The sequence below is a fragment of the Mandrillus leucophaeus genome, unplaced genomic scaffold, assembly GCF_000951045.1.
Source record: "Mandrillus leucophaeus isolate KB7577 unplaced genomic scaffold, Mleu.le_1.0 Scaffold375, whole genome shotgun sequence".
NCBI lineage: Eukaryota > Metazoa > Chordata > Mammalia > Primates > Cercopithecidae > Mandrillus > Mandrillus leucophaeus.
In genome coordinates this window covers 2016237-2043497 of record NW_012103976.1, presented here as the reverse complement: position 1 = coordinate 2043497, position 27261 = coordinate 2016237, and the positions used below count along the sequence as shown (strand labels likewise).

General features: G+C 37.6%; 1 protein-coding gene across 1 annotated transcript in view; it reads left to right on the top strand.

Moving 5' to 3' along the window:
* Nucleotides 1–27261, top strand: part of ELF1 (E74-like factor 1 (ets domain transcription factor)) — a 112658-nt gene that overhangs the window by 16017 nt on the left and 69380 nt on the right. Inside the window, exons 2-3 of the mRNA XM_011990254.1 lie at nucleotides 11021–11126; nucleotides 12417–12621. The gene's annotated coding sequence lies outside the window, so the exon portion shown is untranslated. The remainder of the gene's footprint in view (nucleotides 1–11020; nucleotides 11127–12416; nucleotides 12622–27261) is intronic.

The window sequence follows — 27261 nt, the reverse complement described above, 5'->3', positions numbered from 1 at the left end:
CAAGCAATTCTCTGCCTCAGCCTCACTAGTAGCTGGGATTACAGGCGCTCACCACCACGCCTGACTAATTTTTTTGTATTTTTAGTAGAGACGGAGTTTCACCATCTTGGCCAGGCTGGTTTTGGACTCCCGACCTCGTGATCCACCCACCTCGGCTTCCCAAAGTGCTGGGATTGCAGGCGTGAGCCACTGCGCCTGGCCAAGGAGACTTGTTTTAAGTGTAGCCTCAGTTTGATTTTTTGTTCTCAGTTCTATAGATACTATTCTGAGAACTTGGAGGGGCTATATATAAAATCAAATGTCAGAACTAGAATGGATCTTCAAAATTATCAACTCTCTAGATTGTCCCAATATTTTACAAAAAAAACTGAAATCCCATAGTAGTGTGAAATAACTTGTCCACACTTACAGTTAGTTGTAGAAGCTGCATGATACAGTTCCTGCTCTCAGATACATTACTGGCTTATCAGTGTAGAAACAGACTTGTACAAAATTGACAGTAATACAAAATGGCATGTTCTAGATAGTAAAGGTACTTCTTTTTCTTTTTCTTTCTTTCTTTTTTTTTTTTTGGAAATAGGGTCTTACTCTTTCACCCAGGCTGGAGAGCAATGATACCATTATGGCTTACTGCAGCCTCAACCTCTTGGCTTCAAGTGATCCTCCCATCTTAGCCACTTGAGTACCTGGGACCCCCCGGTGTGTACCACCATGCCTGGCTCATTTCTTTTATTTTTTTGTAGAAATGGGGTTTCATCATGTTGCCCAGGCTACTGTTGAACTTCTAGGCTCAAGTGATTCACCTGCTTCAGCTCCCCAAAGTGCTAGGATTACAGGCATGAGCCACCATGCCTAGCCAGATACAACTTTTCTTAAAAAGGCGTCACCTCCCCACCCCCACCCCCCCACCAAAAACAAACAAACAAAAAACCCAAATCAAAAAAGCTTTATCTTTACCCTTTCACAACAAAATTACTTTATTTTTGTGTGTGTGAGACAGAGTCTCACTCCTACCCAGGCTGGAGTACAGTGGCATGATCATGGTTCACTGCAGCCTCAATCTCCTGGGTTTAAGCAATCTTCCCACCTCAGTCTTCCCAGTAGCTGGGACCACAGTCACATACCGCCAAGTCTGGGTAATTTTTATTTGTTTTTATTTTTTGTAGAGACAGGTTCTCACTGTGTTACCCAGGCTGCTCTTAAATTTCTGGGCTCAAGTGATCCTCCTACTTTAGTCTCCCAAAATGTTGGATTTACAGATGTGAGCCACCACACCTGACCCAAAATTACTTTCTGTTTCCAGTTTTTCATCTCTTATTCTCTCCTAAACTTTTTCTAATCAGTTTTTTGTATTTGTTTTTACCTTTGCTGTACCGTCAAAACTTTCCTTTCAAAACAACAGTGACCTCCATGTTGCCAAGTTCAACTGTCGTTTTTTTCTCAGACCTTATCTAACTTGATCTGCCATCAGCATTTGGCACAGTTGCTCATTCCTTATTCTTGGAAACACACATGCCTTGTTTTTTTCCTACATTTCTGAGTACTCCTTTTAGCCTTCTTTGTTAGTTATGCCTCATCTTTCTTAATGATGCCTCATACTTCTAAATGATGGAGTGTCCCAAGAATCTGTCATTGTTACTTTTCTAACCTATAGCTTTAATATTATATACATGTTAATGTAATATAAATATAAATATATATGTATGTTAATTATTCCCAAGTTTATGATCTCTAGCCCATACCTCTAACCTGGGCTTTAGGACTTTATATTCAACTCCAGGACTACATATCTCATTTGGTGTCTCTAGTCTGGTAACTAATGAGCATCTGAAGCTTAATGTGTTCAGAATTGAACTCTGATATTCCTCTACCTCAAACCATTGCCATTTGTCCTCTTTCCTGTCTCAGTTTTGGTAACTGCGATCTTTCCAGTTGCTGGAGAAGGGGGGTGCCCCAGCTCCAAGAAAGAGAGAATTCACCTTTCTATCCAGGTCCTTAGTCAATTGATGGTGCCTACCCACATTGGATGAGGGCAGATCTTCCTTATGGAGTCCACTGATGGAAATGCTAATCTCCCTGGGCACTTTGGCTCACACCTGTGATCCTTGCACTTTGGGAGGCTGAGGCAGGTGGATCACTTGAGCCCAGGAATTTAGGACCAGCCTGGGCAACATGGCAAAACCTTGTCTCTCCAGAAAATATAAAAATTAGCCAGGCATGGTGATGCATGCCTATAGTCCCAGCTATTCGGGAGGCTGAGGTGGGAGGATCACCTGAGCCTGGGAGGTTGAGGCTGTGATCAGGCTACTGCATTCAGGCCTGGGCTACAGAACAAGACTCTGTTTCAAAAAAATAAAAAGGAAATGCCAGTCTCTCTGGAAACACCCTCACCCTCACAGACATACTCAAAAATAATACCGTACCAGTTATCTGGGTATCCCTTAATTCAGTTAAGTTGACATCTGAAATTAACCATCACAAGTCCACCCCTTGTCAACTTGGCACCCATGTGGCACCCATGTGCATCTCCTTAAACCATACTTAATCTCCAAATAGAGACAATTGCGAAATTGTAGTTCTGCCTAAAATGATACAACTACCCTGCATACAACTGAAAATGCACTGATTTCTCCCCAGAAGAGGAGGTAAATCTCTTGAATGTTGTTCTCCTCTTATATCCCACAATTTAATTATATGATGTAAAATTAACAATACTTGGCCAGGCATGGTGGCTCACACCTGTAATCCCAGCACTTTGGGAGGTCGAGGTGGGCGGATCATGAGGTCAGGAGTTTGAGACCAGCCTGGTCAATATGCTGAAACCCCATCTCTAAAAACACAATAATAAAAATAGAAAAATTAGCCAGGTGTGGTGGCTCGCACTTTTAGTCCCAGCTACTCGGAAGGCTGAGGCATAAGAATCGCTTGAACCTGGGAGGCAGAGGTTGCAGGGAGCTGAGATCGTGCCACTTCACTCCAGCCTGGGCAACAGAGTGAGACTCCGTCTCAAAAAGATAAAAAATAAATTAACAATACTTAAATACTGACATAAAGTAAATACGTCTTATGTTACGTAGTAAAGGAGTAAGAGGAAAGAACACAAAGATATTTGCTTTGTTATATCTATGTGTATATACACACAAATGTATTCTGAACAAAATAGAGAGAACATAGTCACGACAGTTAAAATCCTCATTTCCCCAACTGGTCAGGTGGTTATAGCTGGCATTGATAACTACCTTCATGTACTACACTTTCTGTATTCTCTTTGCCTTCAGCAAACGCCTTAGCTGGTCGTGGTTCTTTATTTGGTGGGGTCTTCATTCTTAAAGGGTTTGGGCTATTAGTAGACCTTCCTGGATTGGGTTGTTTTAGTTTCCCGTCGACTTATTTACAGGGCATGATAATACTAAGCGATGCCCCAAGGGATCTCCTGTATTCCAGATATGCTCTTCTTTACCTGCACTGTGAGTTAGTAGTCCAGCTTCCCATTCCTAGTTTAGATTAATCACCCCCAGCTACATTGACTCAGAGGCATGAGGAGCCCAAAGATGCTGGATGGTAGTTTTGACTCCAGTTCCACGGAATCATTGTTGTGTTTCCTGGTGGAAGTATTCCTCTCTCTCTGGACTAAGACTTCTAGGCCAACAGAGCATAAAGTTATGGGAACAGGAAGCAAAAATTTTGCTAGTGGGTAATGGTGAGTAGTGCCATTCCTATTTGTATTCCTTGGTTCAGGAAACAAGGAATATTGAATCCTGGCTATGGGAAAAACAGTACCATGTGGTGGATGCTAACTCAGAATGTATACAGCCTTCTAGAGAACCTAGCACCAGACCTGCTAGGTATTACCACCTAGCTGGCACTGTAACTGCATCGTCTAAGGTCCATTTCAACATCCTGTCAAGCTGGCTGCTTCAGGATGGCAGGGAACATGGTAAGACCAATGAATTCCATGAGCTTGAGCCCATTACCCCACTTTTGTGACTGAGATAAGTTCCATGGACGGAAGCAGTGCTGTGTAGAATGCCGTGATGGTAGATAAGGCGTTCTGTGAGTCCATGGATGATAGTTTTGGGAGAAGCATTGCATGTAGGAAAGGCACATTTGTATCTAGTGTCTGTTGCAGTAAGAACAAACTGCTGCTCCTTCTGTGATGGAAGCAGCCTAACGTAGTCAACCGGCCACCAGGTAGCTGGCTGATCACCCCAGGGAATGGTGCCATACTGGGGGCTCTTTGCTGGTCTCTGCTGCTGGCAGATTGGGCACTCAGCCATGGCTATACCCAGGTGAGCTGTAGTGAGTGGAAATCCATGTTGCTGAGCCGGTGAATAACCTCCATCCCTGCCACCATGTCCAGGATTGGCCCTCTGGGCAATGACAGGTGGCTGGGGAAAATGGCTGACTGGTATCCACAAAACAGGTCATGCTATCTGCTTGATTATTAAAGCCCTCCCCGCCCCCCCAGCTAAGGTCACCCTTTGGTGAGTATTCACATGAGACAAATATCTTCACGTCTGTTGCCCAGTTAGGAGAGATCTCTTCTGCCCCAAATTTCTTTGTCACCAATTTTCTAGTTATGTTCCTTCGAAGTCCTTGAGCATCCTGTCAAACCATTGTCAATAGCCCATGCATTGATGTATAATCACACATCTGGCCATTTCTCCTTCACAGCAAAGTGCACAACTGGGTGTGCTGCCATAAGTTCTGCCGACTGGGAAGATTTCATGACTGGATGTTCCAGAAAAAGGGCTGTAGCACTGCAGCTGTCCGCTTTTGGGTGGTGCTCGCATATCATGCAGAACCATCTGTAAACAAGGCTCTGTCAGCTGATTGTAGAATATTCCTCATGAGGCCAGAGGTACAATCTGGGTGAGAAAAGATAGTATAGCACCAGGAACCATGGGCATTTGGGCCATTTCATGTAACTTGTGCCTTTAGGACCTACGCAGGCCCAATCACATATATGTTACCTCGGCTTGATGATGGAATGGTGCTATGCACGCCCAGCCTTGTGGCTTCGAGTGGGTCAGGTAACACCCACTTCATGATAGACAAGTAGATTGCATAACTTGGTGGCCCGTGGTGAATATTCAGTTTCTACTAAGGTCCAGGAGCAGGTCAAGAGCTGTCTCTCAAAAGGGAAGTATTACCTGCAGATGATGGCAAGGTCTTGCTCCAAAATCCTACAGGCCTGTGCTGTGATTCACCTATAGAGAGAGGGCTGCCAACTGCTGATACCTCAAGTACCATTGGATCTCCTGAGTCATAGGCCCAAGTGGCAGAGCAGCTTGCAGAGCAGATTTGTTACAGATTTGTTACAGAGCCTTCTATTCTGGGTCCTACTCAAAACTAGCAGCTTTTCTGGTCACTTGGTAGTTGGGCTGGAGTAACACTTAAATGAGGAATGTGTTGCCTCCAAAATCTAAATAAACGACTTAAGTATTGTGCCTTTTTCTTGGTAGTGGGGGGGCCAGATGCAACAATTTATCCTTTACCCTAGAAGAGATATCATGATATGCCTCACACCAGTAGACCCCTAGACATTACACTGAAATAGAAGGCCCTTGAATTTTAGTCCGATTTATTTCCCAGCCTCTGACATGCGATGTGTTATCATTAAACCTAGAGTAGTTGCTACTCGTTGCTCATTAGGTCCAGCGAGCATAATGTCATTGATATAATGGACTAATACGTTACCTTGAGGGGAAAGGTGATCAAGATCCCTGTGAACTAAATTATAACATAGGGCTAGGGGGTTGATATATCCCTGAGCTAGGACAGTGAGGGTATTTTTGGCCTTGCCATTTGAAAGGAAACTGCTTCTGGTGGGCCTCATGGACAGGTATGGGGGAAAAAGGCATTTGCCAGATTGATAGCTGTATATAACAAATACCAGGAGATGTGTTGAGGCTAAAGAATGAACTCATATCTGGTACAGCAGCTGCAAATGGAGTCACCACTTGGTTAAGCTTATGAGAATCCACCATGATTCTCCTAGATTCATCTGTCTTCTGCATAGGCCGAATAGGGTTTATTTATCATGAGTGTGTCTCTTTTGTTTGCTGTATAGCAAGGGGCTAGAACAGTACCTGGCACATAGTAAGTGCTGAGTAAATATTTGTTAAACGAATGACAGAGTCCCTCAAATCAGTCACTAACTTGACATTGGGAAGTCACTTGGTACAGACCTCTTATCTCTATTTTTAAAGTGAGATTGGATTGGATTCGTGTTTTAAGCTTTCCTACAGTGAAGACTTAAATGTATGGAGTGTCAAGGTTCCTTGAAGGCTTTATAAGAATTCAGCTGCTTAAGTAAAAACTTTGGAAACCACTGGACTGGATAAAGTATCTCTAAGGTCTCTTCCAGTTCTGCGATGATCAGTTCTCACAGTAATTGTAAGTGGGGCTGTTGAGGAAATCCTTCTGCAAAGGAGGCATTGAAATTGAGACTTGATGGATGGATGTTCATTAGGCAGAGGTCGGGGACAGGATGGGAAATAAGGCAAGTGCTTTTCAGGCCCAGGGAAGAGTTACAAGGAAGTGAGACAAATAGGAATGGGACAATTCAGGAAATTTCCATACAGCTGTCAGGGGCTGGGGAGTGAGGGGGAGTCAGGAAGATAGGGCTGGAAAAGTCAGGGAAATTAAAAGTCAGATTGTGAAAGCCTTGAACACCGTAATAGTCTGGCTTTTAATTTTGCCTCTAAGAAGTCAGTTATTTTTATTTCTTTTTGTTTTTTGGGCCGTAAGTGATAATCATTTCACTCTCGGAGTTGTTCTTAAGGAAGACTTCTCTAATAGCAGAGTGATAGGTGAATTTAAAGTAGGCAGTTGGTGGTAGAGAAACAGGAGGAGACTGTGATATTATTTTTCTGTGATATGATGAGTACTCTTTTACCTGAAGAGTAGCAAAGGAGGAGCTTAAGTTTCATTCTAAACTCAGTATAAAAATTAGATTTCCTCTCTGCAACATTTAGAGATTATTGAATAGTAGGTTAGCAAATGTCTTTGAGTGACTGCTGTGTGAAGAACAGTAACTAGGTAGATGCCGGGGCTACATAGAAACAGAGCAGTGGTGGCCGTGTGTGTGGTTGTTCACGCCTGTAATCCCAGCACCTTGGGAGGCTAAGGCAGGCAAATCACTTGAGCTCAGGAGTTTGAGACCAGCCTTGGCAACATGGCAAAACCCTGCCTCTACAAAAAATACAAAAATTAGCCAGACATTGTGGTGCACACCTGTAGTCCCAGCTACTCAGGAGGCTGAGGTGGGAGGATCGCCTGGGAGGCGGAAATTGCCATAAGCTGAGGTGCCAAGGTCCTGTCACTGCACTCCGGCCTGGGTGACAGAGCAAGACTCTCTCAAAAAACAAAAACAACTGTCCCCCGCCCCCCAAAACAAACAAACAAAAACAGCAGTGGTTCTCATAAGCCTGACCTCCACCTGTACTACTGAATCCATTTCTAGGAGTCAGCATGTGTCTTCATGAAGTTCCTTTAAGGGGTGCATTCCTGGTTACAGGCTCCTGAAGTAAAAGATAAATTATTTTTAATATTGAATTTAAAATTTAATTATGAGAGATAAAATATCTCTATACAAACAACTTGAGATTGCAGTCAGCCTATTACCTGGGAGCTTTATAAAGAATATAATCATACCATCAGTTCTTGGTTATTTTTAATATCAGAGGAAACGGTAACACTCAGAGTAATACCTGCAATAGAACCTTGAATTGATCTATATCAAGTCATAGGGGCCAAGTCATGTCTTTAAAGATATTTCAATGTTTACTAAAATCCTAATATACTACATTTTTCCCCTCAGTGAGCAGTTTTAGGAAAGTCACTCATTCATGTCTGAGTTTCTGCTGAGTTTTGGGCCCTGTCCTAGGTGATGAGAATATAGTGTAGACAAAAGCCATGGCCCCTTTTGCCTTTGATAAGCTCCTGAAAATACATAGACTGTTGTCTAAGAGGACCACTTTGGGAGGGTAGTAAAATGTACCACCTAGTTACCTGTCCGTGCAGAAGTGGGAAAGAGGATTTGGTTTAACAAAGCTAGTGATAGAGCATAGAAAATTAACTATGTTTTACGTTTAAGCTCACATGTAGAAATTCTGCACAATTCTTGGAACCTGGGATTATACTTTTGAGAGGCATTAACATCAACAAAATAAATTCTGCTTGATTGAAAGATTTGTAACAATCTCAGTCTTTTAAATTTTATTTTTCTATTTAAATAGTGGGAAACATTGATTTTGATCATTTGCCATGTTAATGGTGTGATCTTTTCTTTTTCCATCTCTGATAGTGATAGCATGTTAGCTTCCAACCTATGGGATGGTTTCAAACAAAGCTTTTTTTAGCCCAAGTTTCCTAGATATGGAAATTAGAGTATTCTATATTTTTGTACTAGAAGTTTTCAGATTTGAGTTCAAAGAGAAGAGGTAACGATAAAAAGGAAAAATAAGCCCTAGCACAATAAATTCTTTTTATAAATTCTGTTTCAGTGGAGGAAATAAATAGTATCTGAAATTAGGTGGCACTTAAATTCATTCAGTTGGCTCAATCTCTCTCAGCTAATAGTTCAAATATACATGTTGACAATTCCAGGAGCAGCCATGAAAGCTTTATAGTAAGATATATACTGACTTGATCCATATCTAATTTTAGAAATAAACGTATCCACAGTATGTACATTTCATATACCTAAACGAGATTTCTTTTCTTTCTCTTCCTTTCCTTTCCTTTTCTTTTTCTTTTTTTCTTTTTCTTTTTCTTTTCTTTCTCTCTCTGTCTTTCTGTCTCTCTCTTTCTTTCTCTTTCTCTCTCTCTCTCTCTGTCTCTGTCTTTCTTTCTTTCTTTCTTTCTTTCTTTCTTTCTTTCTTTCTTTCTTTCTTTCTTTCTTTCTGTTTTGGGGTACATGTGCAGAACTTGGAGATTTGTTACAGAACATGGGGGTTTGACACAGTCTTGCTCAGTCACCAAGGCTGGAGTGCAATGGTGCAATCTTGGCTCACTGCAACCTCCGCCTCCCAGGTTCAAGCAATTCTCCTGCCTCAGCCTCCCAAGTAGCTGAGATTACAGGTATCTGCCACCACACCTGGCTAATACCTGTATTTTTAGTAGAGATGGTTTCGCCATGTTGGCCAGCGTGGTCTTGGACTCCTGAACTTCAGTGATCCGCCTGCCTTGGCCTCCCAAAGTGCTGGGATTACAGGCATGAGCCAACGTGCCTGGCCTAGATTTCTTTTTTTTAAAGTCAGTTTTATTGAGGTATGGTTTATATGCAGTACAATTTGCCCTGTTTAGTTTTATAGCTCTATGAATTTTGACAATGTACATAAGTCATATACCAGTACCACAATCAAGATACAGAATGTTTCCATCGCCCTGTAACAGTTCCATGTCTTCCTTTGTAGTCAATCCCCTCCCCTCATTTCCAGCCCCTAGCACTGATAGGATTTCTGTGCCTTTTGTTTTGCCTTTTCCATTATGTCACATGTAAATGGAATCATACAGAGTCATAGAGTCAGTCTTATTTTGTTCAGCCTAATGCTTTTAGGTTCATCCATGTTGTCACATATATCAGAAATTCAGACCTTTTTTTGTTGCTGAGTAGCGTTGCATTATATGGATATATTATACCATTCCATTACATGGATTTATCCATTCACCCATTGCTGGACATTATTTGAGTTTTCAATATTTGGTGAATGATAAAACTGCTATATATATTTGCATAGAAGTTTTAAAATAGACATGTATCTTCATTTCTCTTGGGTAAATGCCTAGGAAGGGGATTACTGGATCATGTGGTAAGTGTATGTTTATAGAAACCACTAAACTATCTTCCAGAGTGGCTAAACTTTTGCATTCCCACCAGCAATATATGAGAGTTGTAGTTGCTCCATGTTCTCATCAATACTTGGTATTATCGGTGGTTTTTGTTTTGTTTTGTTGTGGTATTGTCACATTAATTTGCATTTCCCTATTGAGTATTGATGTTAAAATATTTTCATGTACTTTTTTGCCATCTGTGTCACTTCTTTAGTGACGTGTCTATTCAGATTTGACTATTGAAAAAACTGGGTTGTTTTCCTGTTTTTGAGTTGTGAAAGTGCTTTATGTAGTCTGGATAGCAATATGTGGACTTATTTTAATCCTCATACTCTGTGTGGTAGACACTATTAGGCTAAATAATAGATAAATAAGTTATGATGCAGGATTGTTAAGTAACTGCCCAAGATTACATAGCTAATAGGTAGCAGAGCTGGGATTCAAACCCAAATAGATTGACTAGAACGTGTGTCAAACTGTTTGCCTTTTTTTTTTCTTTGATACTCTCATATGCAGAGATTGACTTATTGGGGCTGTGAATAGAACAAGGATCCAGTTCCTGTAGGTGACAGAATAATGCTAATAGGGACACTCCTGGGCAAAGGGATAATATCTTGTAATGGCAGCTCTGGAGTCATCTCCTTAGGAACAGCTAAGATATTTCTGTTGGAGAGGTGTATAATTATTTTTCCTTTAATTCTCTTCACATTACTGGTGGCCAGAGTACTTCTTTTAAATTATGTTTGGAATATTTGCCATTATTAAGTAATGGGGTGCTTTATATAAATGGATTTTCTCAATAGCAGAAGCTTATCCTTTTAGGTATCTGTTCTTCATAAAACATCTCACACACTTGATGTTACCCACTTTGGCTTTCGAAGGCCTGTCTTACACTAATGCTGACTTGGAGACACTTAGTGTATGGTAATATACTTAGGGAATATTACAACTTATTGACCTTATATAATGGCTTCATATGGAATACTTTTAAAGTTATATTTATTTTTAGTTTTATAAAGTGGGTTTTTTTTTATGTCATTATCAGCTCTTTCACTTTTTCTGACATCCTTTTATAATACTGTTCCCCTCTTTTACCTGTTACAATTTTTATTTCTAATTAGCCAAAAGAAGATAATCACATTGTTAGGTTTACATTAATATTATCTAAAATAAATTTCAGATATGGAAAATTACTTGGGGGGAACTTTCCAGTGAACAAGTGAATCTCCCATGACTGCTCAGCGGACCTTGTTTCTTGGTGCATGGGCTCTGAATAGTCATTTTGTGTAAGTGAGCTAAAGTAAGCTAAATATGACATTTGACAGGAGAAAACATGATCTATATTTCTTTTTAACAAATTTTTAATTAACAGTTTGTAAAACCGTGGAGATTATTTTTCAGTAAAAAGATAAACCAAGCAACGTTCAGTGTAAGAAATAAATAGGCACTTAATAGGCAGAAAGTCGGTTCACAATCGTTGCAGTTTTGCAGCATTTTGTAAAGTTCCTAAGTCAGTGACAGCTTGTGCTCTCATCTATGCCTCTGGTAAGCCAGAATAAACTCCCAACTTATTAACTAAAGGGAGCAAACCTTGCTAAATCCTATTTACTTTTTGTAAGATACCAGGACGAAGGCTGTCTATTGAGCTGCATTTATCATTTCAAGCGCTTTGGAAGTACTTAGTGCTTTCAAGCCATTTTGATTAATTTAAGCTCTTAGAATAAATTAATAAGTATATTCACCCAGAGGCCAGGATAAGTAAGTGTAGTAATATTTCAGTGCTTTGGGCACTTTGTCAGATGTATTCTGACTTGGAAGGCAGAGCTTCGCTGGCCACAGTTGTCCCCTTAGGCTGGCCTTGCCACAAGTGCAGCGGAGCTGTAGCAGGGTGCCTGGCACAAGAGGCTTGAAATACACATAGAACGTTTTGCTTGAAAGGTAAATCAAACTGTGGCTATCATTTGGAAGTAGCAGAGTTATGAACTATGATCGTACCGATAATTTTTAAAAAGGGTTTTATCGAGCTTGCAGTTTATTTAAAATCATTTTGCTTTGTTGGACTCTAAATTACTTTCTAACATTGGGGTGTGGGTTTTTAAAAAGTCTGTAAACCAGTTTAATTCACACTTATTTTTCCACTGAACTTTGAATTTTCTAGTGGATTTTATCTGTTTAGTGAACTTATAGATCTGCATGTGCCTTTGTAGTTTGCTAGCCTTTCCAGACTACGCAGCAATATAGCTCTTTCATAAAAGGGTTAATGAGTAGCCAGATTATACTCACCAGTCCATTGTTACATTAGGAGCCACCGAGTTTGCTATCTCCCTTCCATCCCCTTTCACACTTTATTCATTTCACAGTTTTATTTGGTACAGTAAAGTAACTTTTAAAAATTGAGATTTTTATATTTTAAAACAATATATAGTTTTTAATTTTGCTCTCTTGTAGATTCTTACTCTCTTTTATTGTTAGTTTTAAATTATGGCAATTAATATGAGCTTAGTAATGGTCTAATCAAGGTAGATCTTGCACCTTGCCTCTTCTTCCCCACTTTCCTATACCGTTTTTACCTGCAGATTTGCATGTTTGACCTAGCAGAATAATTGGGTCCACAGCAACATGGGCGTGCCTCCCTTAGAAACACTTGGTTTCATGTATGACTCATAAGCTGAAGCACAGACACCACTTCCCCAATCTACAGGAGCCATTTTAACAGCTAAAACTTGTCGGATTGCTTTTTATTTTCAAGCCCAAAAGACGATAGAGAAAGAATACTTGAAGGTAACTTGTTACGATTTTGTATGTTTGCTTCTGGCTGTTTCTTGAGCTGATAAACAGGGTGGTTCTTACCTGTGGAAGAACATGGCTGAATGTGTTCTTTAACTCTGATAAAATGTGTGTGGTCAGTCACATGCCTGATTGAACTTAATTGCTAGGAGGAAACAAAGCACTGAAATTCTGGAAGGTTTTAGATCTTCTTGTTAAAGCATTTTATATGTCTTTGTGATTTTTTTTTTCTATGTAATTTAAGAATAAAAGAGGTTTTTTGTTTGTTTGTTTGTTTGTGTTTAAGTACCACAAAGCAAACTAAGGTCAAATTGTAATTTAAAGAATCTAATTGTATTTTTTGGGGTAGTTGAAGTTATAATTAAGTAAACCGTATTATTCCTGTGTGATATGGATGTTAACAATCCAGGGGCAGTGGCTTTGTTTTGGCATTTTAGCTAAGGGTGAAGTTTTGGGACAACTCAGTCATAAGGTGTTGCTCATTGACTGTTACGGTTTTTTTTTTTCCTCCCTCTCTGTTTTTAAAGTTAATGAAATTTTATTACACATTTCATTTTGGAAACCCAATAGAAGTTTAAGTAAAGTGAATGATTATTTAGATAATAAGTAAAAATGAATATTAGATTATTTAGATAACAAGTAAAAGTGAATATTAAATAAAGAGGAAGAAAGACGAGCATGATTCATTTACTATTAGGAAAAAAATGAAGTTTTATTATTCACACTGGAAACTTGTTCTGAGTAACAACCTTAGAGGTAAAGCTGTCTTCTGAGGAAACGTGGTTATTTCAATTTTGTGTAAAAAGAAAAAGTGATGAGTATTGGCCTTCCTTCTGTATTACTGTACTTAAAATTTGCTTGCTTTGAATAAAAAACCTTCTGTAAATGAAAAGATTGCTCAGTCTTTTCCTGAAGTACTTGTCATTGTAGTTACGAGATTTTGGCTGGTGAGTATACATCCTGCTGTGCCTTAAAGTCCTAGGTGCTCTGTAAGGCTGAGTGCAGTAGTATTTTATTTCTGAAACATATTTATGAAGATAAAAATTGGAATATGCAGTGATTCCAAAAAATAGAGTTTTTGGATATAAAACTTGCCAAATCATTTCTTGTTGACCAAAATGATACTTAGCTAGTTCTTTGAGAATTTGCTATGCACTTTCTAAGTGCTTGAAGGCCTGTCAGATTACAGGGAAGACAGAAAGGCAATCAGTTATTATTTCTTACTCTTTTGTGAGGATTGTTGATATTAACATCTCAATTTTGCGGTCTTACAAGAAAGACACAGCGGACATTTTACCAATTCATCTGAGCCATTTGCTATCATCTTTGTTTGTATATTGCTGGTTTAGTCAGCCTTTGAGTAAGCAAAAGCTGTATTTACCTCTAGTCTGGTCTGTGTGAAAAATCTAATGAAGACTTTTCTATTTTTTTTTTTAATTTTTTATTAAGGTGGTGATCCATAAGAGAAAAATCAAGAGGCACACAAATAAGCGGCATAATTAAGATCTTATTTATTAAAGAGAAGTAGAGGAAATTGGTTTCTTAAATTTAAGAAGCTGGTACAGCTTAAGTAAAATAGATATTGTTTATATATTTTCTTATGTGATAAGGACTGAAGTGGAGCTTCAAGGAGAAGGGAGAAGGGGGAAAAAAAAGGGAACCAAGAAAAGACCAGAAAAATTTATTCAGTAGTTCCCTCTCCACGTTTTTCCTTCCATAAGGTTGAATGTAAGTTTGAACTGAGCCATCAGAATGAAATTTAGAATTACTGATTTATAGAACTTCAGTGCTGTAAGTGACCGAAGATTGTCCAACTGCCTCACTTTTGTAGATGAAGAAACAGTGGCCCACAGAGGTCCTGTGATTTGCTGGTGGTCATGCAGTGCCTCATGGCTTCCCAGTCTGGAACTGCTTGTGCCAGTGCACAACAAGTGATGCTTTGTTTGAAATGCTCTGTGTTTCCTTAAGAGTAAATAAAACCTTAATTAAGATGTTTGGTGATAATCTTGGTGATAAGTTGCAACCAAATGGATCAACCAGTGATTTTGAAAATGTAGTTAGTTTTCTTTTTCATCAGAAAGATGATGCATTCATTTTATTTCTACAACAACTTTTTGTTTTTCACCGTTAGAATTTTTTTGTTCATGACATTGCTTATTTTAAGATGGCTTTAGACGGAAATATAAAGAGTTGAGAATTTAATTTGAGCTTCTAGATACAAAGACAGTTTTATTTCTGCTTTAGTTTTACCTCATTTTTTTTTTTTTTTGGAGTTTCACTCTTGTTGCCCCGGCTGGAGTGCAATGGCACAATCTCGGCTCATCGCAACTTCTGCCTCCCAGGTGCAAGCAATTCTCCTGCCTCAGCCTCCCAAGTAGCTGGGATTACGGGCATGCGCCACCACGCCCGGCCACTTTTGTATTTTTAGTAGAGACAGGGTTCCTCCGTTTTGGTTAGGCTGGTCCTGAACTCCCGACCTTGGGTGATCCACTCGCCTCGGCCTCCCAAAGTGCTATGATTACAGGCACAAGCCACTGTGCCCGTCCTTACCTCATATTCTTTTAGGAGGGCAAATATTGTTTAATGTGATACCTTGTTGTACTAAAGTATGTGTATTTGTAAAACTCTGCGTGTGAATTTACAAAATCCAGAGGTGTCTAAGCTTTCACATTACACTTATCTTAAATTTGACCTTATTATAAGGTAGTTAATCTCATTTTATCTTTGTTACATCTTCTCCTCCTCCTTTGAAATAAGAGAATTGTTTGGTATCTACAAAATCTTTTGTCTGTTAACTTTTTGGTATGTTTTATTGGGGTGGTTGGAAAATCTCTAGGTTTGAAATTTGGATTTTTAATAGTTTATGCATAACTGCTGAATCTCCTAAATGTCTGAGTGCCCTAACTCAATTCAGTGTGAAATCGTCCACAGTGTGGCCATCATTGTTCTAAACAACAAAAAGCACAAAAGGCTAGGAACATGGACTTTATCCTCATAAACTTAAATTCTTGTTGGGAAAACAGGGCTTGTTAACAAGTGAAGTAAAGAATGGGACCAACCACTGACTAGGTAAATTCAGGTTCAGATTGCCTAGAGATAAAAGATGACTGAAAGAATACTCAGGAGAGTTTATCTTGAAGGGATGATGAATGTTGAAGGTTGAATAGCATTTACTATGTTAAGAAGAGCGTCTTCAGTAAGAATAAGAATATATGCTGTTTGAGAGGAGAGAGGTTTTATTCTGTTTTTTCTGCCTTTTTCAACCTTTGACAAAGTACCAAGCACATATGAGTAGAGAGGTATTATTTGCTGTAATAAACCTTTGGCTACTCTTTTTTGCCATCTTATGTGACAAATTCAGTTGGCCATCTTGCTGAAGTTAAAGATGGCACATCTTTAAAAAGCACTTGGCCCTCAGCTTAATCTCTGACTGGTGTCTGCGTGTTGTAGGTAATACTATCTGATAGTATTACCTTTAAAGCTGTAATTGTCAACCTTTGGTGTAACAAAGAATCACCCAGCTTTAACTCAGAAATTCTGATTCATTAGGCCTAGGATTTGCTTAAACAATCAGCATTTTTTCCTGTGTACCCTAAATGATTATGATGTAGGTGCTTATATGCCACACTTTCAGAAAGAGAGTTTACAGGTTTAAGGCTATGAAGAGGAATTAGCTGTTTTGCATTTAAATATGTGAGGTTTTAGGCAGCAATGCTGTTTTGAAGCCCATAGCCTCTAGTAAGGAAGGAAAGCAACTAGGGTACTTTTTTATCAGTGTTGGAACCCATTTAGGCTCCTTTCCCATCCCAGTTTTCCCTTTCTTTAGTCCATTTTTTTGTTGTGCTATATGTTGTTCAGCCATGCGGCTATCCCTCTTTCCTTTTCTCTGATCCACCCCCGCAGCCTACTGCCATATTGACCATAATAAATAAAGTAATCTTTGTTTTTCAATGAAATTAACCTATTTTTTATTTCTCAGTGAACTCTTTCAGCGTTAGTTGTTTTGGTTCCAGTTGTTGCTTCTTGGTTTCCCTCTCTATCCTCTTATTCCTGGGGCTTTAGGAAAAACACCCCCTTACTGATTTAGGGTGGCATTTACAGCTTTTTGAAAGCTCTTCTCTCTTGGGAAATACACTATTATTATTTGTAATATTTTTCTTTTCTTTCTTTTTTTTTATGGGGGGGCAGGGGCGACTTGAAGACCAGTGTGATAGTATGTACTTGTTTGAGTCTGGGAGGAAGTAACTTTTTTTAACCCTGTAATGCTTGGATATGAGTTTTGAAGCTTCTTCAGATATTTAACTGCATCTTTGATTGCATATTTGTAGGTCTGCCTAACATTCCATCTCACCTAATGGGACATTGTTCGGTATTCACTGACTTGTATAAATGAGAAGAAAAGTCCCCTCAGTTGAATTATTTGAAGATAATCATTGCTTTCACAAATTAACCAGCATGTTCTGCTCCTTTACTTAAGAGCTGCTTCATATAAATGGTTGAAATTAAGTTAGTAATATTATTGAGTCAACTCCAATGATTAGGACAGTTTCCAACTATCTGAATAATTTTTCTTCCATTAGTATGGAGAACCTACAAGAGAGTTTTTTGTGTCTTGTCAAATGAGCTATATACTATAATAAAAGTGGCTGTTGAGCAATACTACACATGTCTTTTCTGGTCATGGTTCTAAGCACCTTAAGTTATTATATGAGAAAAATAACTCATTGTGTGCTATTTGCTTTGTTGACAGAGAGGGAGAAATTATGCAGATGAGCTTCAGATGTACAAATTTCTATGCAGAAACGTTTTGATTCCTTCTCTTCCAGGTATTAACATCATCCTCATTGTCAGAGCCCTCTTGCCTTCCATAGTTTGTATGAAGATTGGTTTAACAATTTTTATATTAAAAGCTATCAAAAGTGATATATGCACACCATTCAAAATTTAATTCATAGGTCTATAATGAAAAGGAGCCTCCCTCCTCTACCCCTTCTCACTCTCAGTCCTGCTGTCCAAAGGTAACCACTGAGAGAAGTTGTTTTTATTTTTTAAGTTTGTGTTTTCATGTGATTTGTCCTCTTCCTGTGTTCTACTCTGTATATTAGAAGCTCTTCAAAGTAGCAGGCACCAGTGTGACTTTACATGCTGCAGTATCTACATGATAGATGCCCAGTCATATAGTGATCATTATGTCTGTGCTGTTACATAGTGCAATTTTAAAAATCTAAATATAATTAAAGAAAATTAGTTTCTGGGTTTAGAAAACAATCCTATAAATGGTAAAGCTATAAAATTTTATAATAAAACTATTAAAATGAAGTGATTTAACAATTTATATACATCTTATTTTTTATATCAAAATGCTAAATGAGAGTTTAGTATTGTAATGGGGCAATTCATTATTTTTTCTTTAAAAATGAAATGCGCAAGTAGGAGAATATATAAAAGATATAGAGTTTAAATAAAATTGTAAAGTGTTACAACATGGGTAAACATTTTGTAATGTTGTTTAAAGTTTTGCCTCATATTTATAAGTATTTTCAGAAACAACCCGTGTTAAGAAATATAGAGTATGTCTATTACCCTAGAGGGCCCCCACTCCTATTCGTGTTTGTTTCCTTTAAAAAATAACTACTATCCTGACTTTTGTGATAATCTTTTCTTTATAGTTTTACCTCTTTGAACTTTATACACCTGAATCACACCATATATTCTGTAGTGACTTTGCTTCTTTCATTCAGCTTTGTGACTTATCTTACTTTTCATTGCAATATAGTATTCCATTGTTTGTCTATACCAGAATGTATTTATTCTTTCTTGTTGATGGCTTTAGATTATTTTCAGCTTGGGAACACTTGTACATGGTTCTCTGGAACATAAATGTAGAAGTTCTCTAGAGCAGTATCTTCACATTGAGGGATGTGAAGGCTTTGCAGAGTATAGATAGTTTAATGTAATTTAGAGATCTTCATTATCTTTCCTGGGATCAGATACCTGCCAATGATGACTTCTAACCCATTCAGAATCTTTCTATGGTGTATTGCCCTGGGGTGTAAAATCCACCAGGACCCTAAACAGATGGGCAGTTGATGCATTACAGAGTAAGCTGTAGACAACAATATATTTGACCCCTAAAACAGTTCAGTATGCTTGTCATTTCTTAACTAGAATTAAATTATTTCAAACATAATTTTGAATAAAAAATAAATTTTAATAAATACTTGTTCCCAATTACGCATATAAAAGCAATCCTACTATATTGATATACATGTAGTAAAGTTATACAAATACATAATAGGGAAGATATCAATTTTAGAACAGTTGATGAGTGGGCACTGTAGCTTATGCCTATAATTTGAGCACTTTGGAAAGCCTAAGTGGGAGGATCACTTGAGGCCAGGAGTTCGAGACCAACCTGGGCAACATAGCAAGACCCTGTCTCTACAAGTAGAAAAAAAAATTTTTTTTTTAATTAGCCAGGTGTGGTGTCACACTCCTGTAGCTCCAGCTACTTCGAGAAGCTGAGGCAGGAGGATTGCTTGGGCCCAGGAGTTAATGCTGCAGTGAAATGTGATTGTACCACTGCGCTTCAGCCTGGATGACAAAACACGAACCTGTCTCTTAAAACAGAGAGAAGAAAATAAAATCAAACTTAGAATAGTCCAAGAAGGGATGAAATGAGATTGGAGAGGAATATTAGAGGAGGCTTTAACTGTAGATGACCTTTTTTTCTTAAAAACAAAACAAAATAACCCCCAAAAACCAGAAACAAGCTATGGTAAAATATAAAGCTAGGTGGTAGATAGATGAATCCTCTTTGGTTTAACTGTTTCATAATACTCTTTTTTTTTTTTTTTCTTTTTTTTTTTTGAGATGGAGTCTTGCTCTGTCGCCCAGGCTGGAGAGCAGTGGCACAATCTCAGCTCACTGCAACCTCTGGCTGCTGGGTTCAAGTGATTCTCCTGCCTCAGCCTCCCAAGTAGCTGAGATTACAGGTGCCCACCACGGCACCCAGTTAATTTATCTTTTTTTTTTTTTTTTAAAGTAGGGACGAGGTTTTACCAGGCTGATCTTGAATTCCTGACCTCAAGTGATCCACCTACCTTGGTCTGCCCAGTGCTGGGATTACAGGTGTGAGCTGCTGCGCCTGGCCTCATAATACATTTTTATCTGTAAGCTGTAGTTTATTTTTGCCTCACATTGTAAGTATCTTGAGGAATAATATTTAATTTGACTGGTAGTAAAAGTTGACTTAAAAAAAAGTGGCAAATAAACTTTGCATCAGAGCCAGGGGCACTGAGATGCATCTGTAGTCCCAGCTACTTGGGAACTTGAGGTTGAAGGAATGCATGACCCCGGGAGTTTGAGACCTGGGCAACATAGTGAGACCCTCGTCTCTCAAAAAAATGAGAACTCTGCATCACTTAAAAATGGGGTCAGGCACAGTGGCTCAATCAAGTCTGTAATGCCAGCGCTTTGGGAGGCCAAGGCAGCTGGATCACTTGGGCCCAGGAGTTTGAAACCAGCTTGCAAAACATGATGAAACCCTGTCTCTACTAAAAATACAAAAATAAGCTGGGCATAGTGGTGCATGACTATAGTCCCAGCCACTTGGGGAACTGAGGTGGGAGGATCACTTGAACCCAGGAGGTCAAGGCTTCAGTAAGGCATGTTCGTGCCACTATACTCCAACCTGGGCAACAAAGTAAGACCCTGTCTCAAAAAAAAAAGTTAACTGCCTATTTCAGTGAAAGGGATTAGGTAGATTCAGATGTAAGTGTTATAAGACTGTGTGTCTGTTGCAAATGACTAAGAAGATCTAGGCATACTTCTGGATGGCTAAATAGTAATTTCCAGTTGAGATCCACTAACAAATTGGAGCTTTAGTTACCTAGAAGTAATTTAGTTAGGTTTCATCTTCAGAATTATCCCACATTCAAATATTTTTCAAAAACACATTTCAAAACAAAAACGTTCATAAAATAATTAGTATAGTATTAACATCCATGAATGTTTAAGTAGCTAATAGATTGTTGCATCTAACCAGATTTACTGGCACATTCAGTGTTTCATCTTGCTTCCTGATCAGTGTTTCATGTAGCTTCCTTAGAATTCTTACTGTAATGATAGCAATTCCTGAATCTTTAGTGATTTTTGTTGTTACCGTTACAAACTCCTGGGCTCAATCGATCCTCTTACCTTGGCCTCCCAAAATATTGGGATTACAGGCATGAGCCACCATGCTTGGCCCAAAGCATGTATATTTAACACCATTATTTTTAATCAAGGAAAAATTCCCAGAGAGTTTTTTTTCAATATGCTATTCTGAGAAAAGACTCCTTTAAAGGGGCATATAATAAATAATAATATCCTATAAGTAAAAAACATATATTGATAAATATGACCTAGGAAAACAAAAGCTCTTTGTGGTCCTCAATAAATTTTAAGAACATAAAGGGATCTTGACACCAGAAAGTTTGAGAACTGCTGCACTATTGCAACTAGTAATTTAAATATCATTCTTAGAGTTTTACATTATTAAATTGAAGTTAAACAAACACAAGCTTTCTAAACCAAATTTTTTTTCCCAATGAGAAAAATCATAGACTGTCACCTTTACCATTTATTTACTTGTGTCTCCTAGCCCTTTCCACAAAGAATAACCAATTCTTTAAAATTGGGAAGTATATTAAATTATTACCTTTAAAATTAAAATATATTAAACTTTGTAGCAAAGGAATGCAAATTAAAGTCAAATAACCCCCCTGTGTTTTTATCCATCATATTGACAATAGTTTAAGTATTGTGGGTCGTTGCAAATGACATTAAATGTCCATGCAGGTATTCTGTTGCTAACAGTATAAACTGAAAAAATCTTCTGCAGGACAGTTGGCATTATGATGTCAAATGCTTGGAAAGTCTATGTTTCTTTTGATAGAATTCAGTTCTTGGTAGAAAATTTAAGGATGGGACCAAAGATTCAGTTATAAGGATATTTGAATCATATCCTGTGATTGTGTAGCAGTTCTCAAACCTTACACTTTTTTTTCCCCCAAGCTTCATGCTCTTTGTATCATCTTTATACTATTAAAATTGAGGCTCCCAAAGAGCTTTGGTTCATGTGGGTTACATTTACCAATATTAACCAGTGTTAGAAATTAAAACAGAAACTTGAAAAATATTAATGTATTTATTTACAAATAATACGCCCATTACATGTTAACATAATTATTGTTATGAAGGACAAGTTTCAGCCAGGTACAGTGACCCAAGCCCAGCTACTTGAGAACCTGAGGCAGGAGGATTGTTTGAGCCCAGGAGTTCAAGTCCAACCTGGGCAACATAGCAGGACCCTGTTTTTTTTGAAAAAACAGTGCAAAAAAAGACAAATATGTTTTCCAAAACAAAAGCTGTACCGAGAAGGGTGTAAATCTTTTATCTTTGACTTCACAGAAGACAGCTATATTATCATATCTGCTTTTGCATGAAATCTGTTAGAATATGTTGCTTTAGTTGAAGAATATGAAGAAAATTCGGCCTCACACAGATGTCTAGTTGCAAAAAGTAGATGTATTTTAATGTCCACTTCAGATAATTGTGGATATTCTTTGATACTACACCAAAGCTCATCAACAAATGCTAGTTTTTTAAAGGTTAGAACAATGAGATTCTGAAAACCTATGAATGAACTTTTTGTCCCCGTAACATTAACATCCATGGGTCTGTCTTGTACTTTGAATGGATTGATTTTTTTTTAACCTAAGCAAGATTTTGTAACATCATGCATGAGTCATTTGTGTATTGCAAATGTTGACATAGTATCAGAATCACACCAGTCTCATCGGAAAAGCCTTTTAAATGCATTGAGAAGCCAACAGAGTCAAAGCAGTAGATACAAGTTTTCTAAAATTCTGATTTTCAATTGAAAGCTTGCATTTTATAATTGGTGACAATTGCTGTTGTTTTCCTTGACGTGATGGGCATGCTTTATTCAGTTTTGGAAAAATTTCTGCCAGATATCCAATTCTGAATAATAATTAGTTCTTTTAAGTAAAAATTACATTCATGAAAGCAGCAGCTAGTTTTAAGCTCACACGTCGAAGAATAATAGCATAAATGCTTTTTCTCAAGACAACAATGCTATTTCTGTTTATGCCAGAAGTAGTACTTTATTTGTACCTCCCATTTTATCACTCAGAATATTAAAAACATGTATTTAATGGTTGAGATTCAAGAAAATAGTTTTTACTCTTCTTCAAAGACATTCTTAAGTGAAGTCACCTTTTTAAAATGTGAGTGCCCAGTGGTAAGGAATAGACTCGTGGCTTGAGGGTGCAGCCTTGGTCAGGGCAGAGACACTTGCAGTTTCATCCTCTTTTGCTTTTGCATCATCAGGGCAAGTGTCAACACAGTGGAAAAGCCGAATAATACCTTGCCATTATTATGAAAAGAGTTGTGATCTCAGGAGCCCCCTGAAAGGGTCTCTGGATCCTTTGTGGGTCTGAGGATTACATTTTGTGAATCACTGTTAATAGAGCAACATTAGAAATAATACAAATGTCTAAAAATTAGGGGTGGATTAAATAAATGTTATATGGCAGAAATATAATTTTATTAAAGTTTATGTTAAATATAAGGTTATAACACAATATTTTTCTGTTTTTGGCACCTCTCTAATGAGGAAATCAGCATTCTTCAAAGAAAATAAAGGCGTTGGTTCTCAGCCTCAGTGCTTCCATTTAGTTGATGCCTTTGTGATTAAGAAAAGGGAAGTTGAAAGGCAGAAGGTGGCAGTTACTGTCTTCTCCAGTAGGCTAAGGGATGTTTGTACAGCAATTTTATTTTTACAGTAAAAGGAATTGGCAGTGGTATCAATCATTTTTAGATACTTTATAATAATAATAATATGTGGAATGTGCCTTCGAATGAAATTCCTCTAGGAGACTCAATTTCTCTTTAGGCATTTTCTGATTTACATTTTCCCGTTGTGTTCTTAATTGAGAGAGCTTTCAGTTGCTGCATATTATTTAGCTTCAGACTGAATTAAAGAAATGAGTTATAAGCAGGTTAGAAGGCTACTGTTGAGTCCCTTGGGCTTCCTGCTAAGACCTCCACACAGGGCGTTCCTGAGGTGTATTATCTGTGCTCTGCAGCAGGGAGGAACCCTTTTTGTGAGCGGCATCATTGAAGATTGGCTGCTTTGTGCATTTGAGGTATTTCTCTTTGTTATAATGGAAGCCTAATAATAATCGTGACTTGTCTTGAGTAAGGTTTAATATTTTCCTAAGTACCAAGTTCTAGGGAGGATTTGATGTTTAAAATTCCTTTCCAAATAGCCATTGTGTTTATTCAAAATTGTATGTCTTAGATAAACTTGTTAAAGTGTGCTGGAAGAATATATACAGCATGCTGTGTATATAAAGTTTTAAAATATACTATACAAAATGTATGTACTAAATTATAAGGAAAAATAAGATGTTAGATTTAAGTTTGAATAATTCATTGGAATTAATGTTACATGTGTTTTAGTTTGAAGGGCAACTTAAAAAGTTTGTATTTAGACATATGGTATATTGTGTAAATTATTTTATTCAAAATGTTTTCGTTGCAAACTGAACATCGTGCCTGATCCTTGTGATCTGTAGATCAGAGAAAAACTTGCATATTGTTATAGGATAATTTACAACCTTTTAGTCTTAAGAATAAACTGAAAGGAAGATGTAATGCTTATCTGCCCTTGGTAGAACAGAACAGTTACACATGGTTAACTGTGTTTGATTGTTGGGTAGGTGATGGACACTAGGTTCTCCGCAGCTGCTCTGAGACTCCCCTACTCCCTCCTCGTCCCACCCACTGCCCCCCCCCCAACCCTTAGGGTTATTTCACTAAGCATCAGAGCCAGAGGATAGGGGAGGGGAGCTAATGTGTAAGGAAATGGATGTTCTTCTTCCTTCATTTTTCCTTCATGGTTCATGGAGCACTTACTCCTTATTCCCTAGATACTGGGGACAATTTAGCTAATACATTCACCAGTGAGAGCAGAGATATACTAAAGATGTGCTAGGAAGGCACTAATAACTCTTAGACTCCTATAAAGAATGAGCTAGATCCTTCTGGTTGAAAAATACTGGGTAAAAATGAAATTGTTTTTCAAAGCCACTCATTTAAGAAATGTTACTTCAGGAGTCTACTACCATGCTTACAGGTGATTATTAGGTATATGTTAAGTTCTGTTTAGGGAAGAGAGGTCACAGGAAGCTCAAGATGGACTTCTGTGCAGTAAAATATGAAGAGTGGTTTTGGACATTGACCTAGAATGGAATAGCACTAAACCCTGGTGGAATTGTAATTGTGGCAACTTATTATAGCATAAGTAAATATTGACCAGTATGAATGGATAAGATAACTGCATTTTGCCCAAGTTTATGATACAGAATATGAATCATATGAGTAATGAATTGAATTCATTCTTAAGGATTATTAATTTGGGAGGCAGCTTGGCATGATGAAAAATGCTCACCCCTTAGTTATAGTTAACTGGAAGTTTGGTTAACATGACTTGAAGCAGGCAGGATTCACCTATGGAGAACAGAGTTCTATTTGGTTGTATATAGTTGAATATATATGAGTAAATAACATGAGCCAAGTTTGGGATATACAGGAAGTGAGAAGGGAGTAGAGATAGTTTGGTTGGGGGTTACAAATTGTAATCCAGGAGAGTGCTGATAAGAAGCCATGGTAAAAATGACCGAAGATGAAAGATGCAAGTTATCAGTCCTGCTTTGTTGATAGTCAGTTGCTTAAAGGTTTTTTTGTTTCTTTGTGGTAGTTTTTTTTTTTTTTTTTTGATAGGTATAGCAGGGGTTGTGGGGGGTCATATATCAAGGTGGTCAAGTGTTACTCGTGTAAACAGTTGGGTAAAATAGTTTAAGGGCCTGTTCTGTTGTTTAGACACTTGGTTTTTTACTCAGTCATTGTGGTTTTCAAATCTTAATTTGTGTGGTGTTTGCTCCTAAGAATACTTCTTCAGAAGACTATAAATGAGTCTTTGCATGCATATTGAATCTTAGATCCCAAGACCAAAATACTTTTTTATTGGCTCTGTTTGTATAAACACTCTTCACCATTTATATGTTTCTGCTACTGTACTTTGATATATTTTCACACAAACTATTGGACTATTTATAAAACAAGACCTAAAGATGTAACAGAGAAGGCAGGAAATACTTGACATTTGTGTGCCATATCTTACTCTCTGCTTCCTGTCAGTTAAACCACGATGAGAGGAACAGAGACACAGATGTACAATTGCTGCTTTAATTTGCCACTGGGGAGACCGGTTAAGCATAAAGCTAGTTTCATTAAACTTCTGTCACTTGTTGATTCGAAGGACATTGTAGGCTTCTTTGGTACTATATGGATTGTATGCATCATGTGGTGGCAATTAGATGTTTACTACAGCACCTAGTAGGAACATATATCTTTTACATATTTAAAAGGTATTTACTTTTGTGACATTTTTTAGGCAATAAAAAATTGGCATTTGAATTCATATATATGGCATAAATTCACTGTGAAATGTTAGGCTAATATTTTGATCTTGAAATTTTAGTATCTAATTATTAACTTTTATGTATTAGTATATCAGGATTCTGTAAAACTTTCAAAGCATTTTGTAGCTTACAAAGTAAATTCTTACTTGGTACAACTTCAAGATGAAAAATGAAATGGAAAGTTATAGAGGTTGACTTATCTAAGAAAATACAGTTAGTAAATGGCGTTCAACTACAACTTGAATGCAGGTGGTCTGATGCTAGATCCTGTATCCCTAATATTAGGGAAAAGGTTTGTTTTCATTAAATTACTATTCTACCTATTTCTCAGTGATTTTAACTTTTAGGGTCACCTTTGCTTATTTTCCCTAGAATATCCCCTACCCCCTTTCCTCTCATGTTCTCTCCTTGGAAAAAATAGATGTTACTTATTTCTAAAGAAATAGCCCACATGTCACTTATGAAGTTTTTTCAGGTTCTCACAGGTATTTACCCCTCTCTATTCTATCATCTTTTGGTTGACTTGTTTATTTACATTGTTTTGTAGTTATCTGTTTACATTTTTTCTTTTTAGATGTTGAACCACTTTGGGACAAGGATCATATCTTATTTGTCTTTATTTTTGTATACCCAGTAAATAGCATATAGTAGATTTCATAAATACTTGTTGGGGGAATAAGTATGTACCTGATATTTATTTTCTTTTTTCTAGAATCATAAGCTGGTTAAATAACTATAATGTGGATCTTTTCTACAAGTTGCCTTTATGGTTTATTTCTAAGATAATTTTATTTTAAAAGTTATTTCCTACTTGAGCTCCACCCACCCCCAGTTCGTTTTTGCTGTTTATGGAAATGAGATATCCTAGTGAAATTATTAGTGTTTTCATCCTAGTTAAAAGTGGAGATAACATATTGGTCCATTAAAAAATGTAGCTGAAGAGCTTAATTATTTTAGATTGCTAAGCATCAAAAATCTCTTACTTTTGGCTTTAATCTGGAAAAAATGTCTAGCCCTTCATTGTGGTCCTGATATCTCCACTGAATAAATGGGAATAATAATTCTCTTTATTACTTTTTGC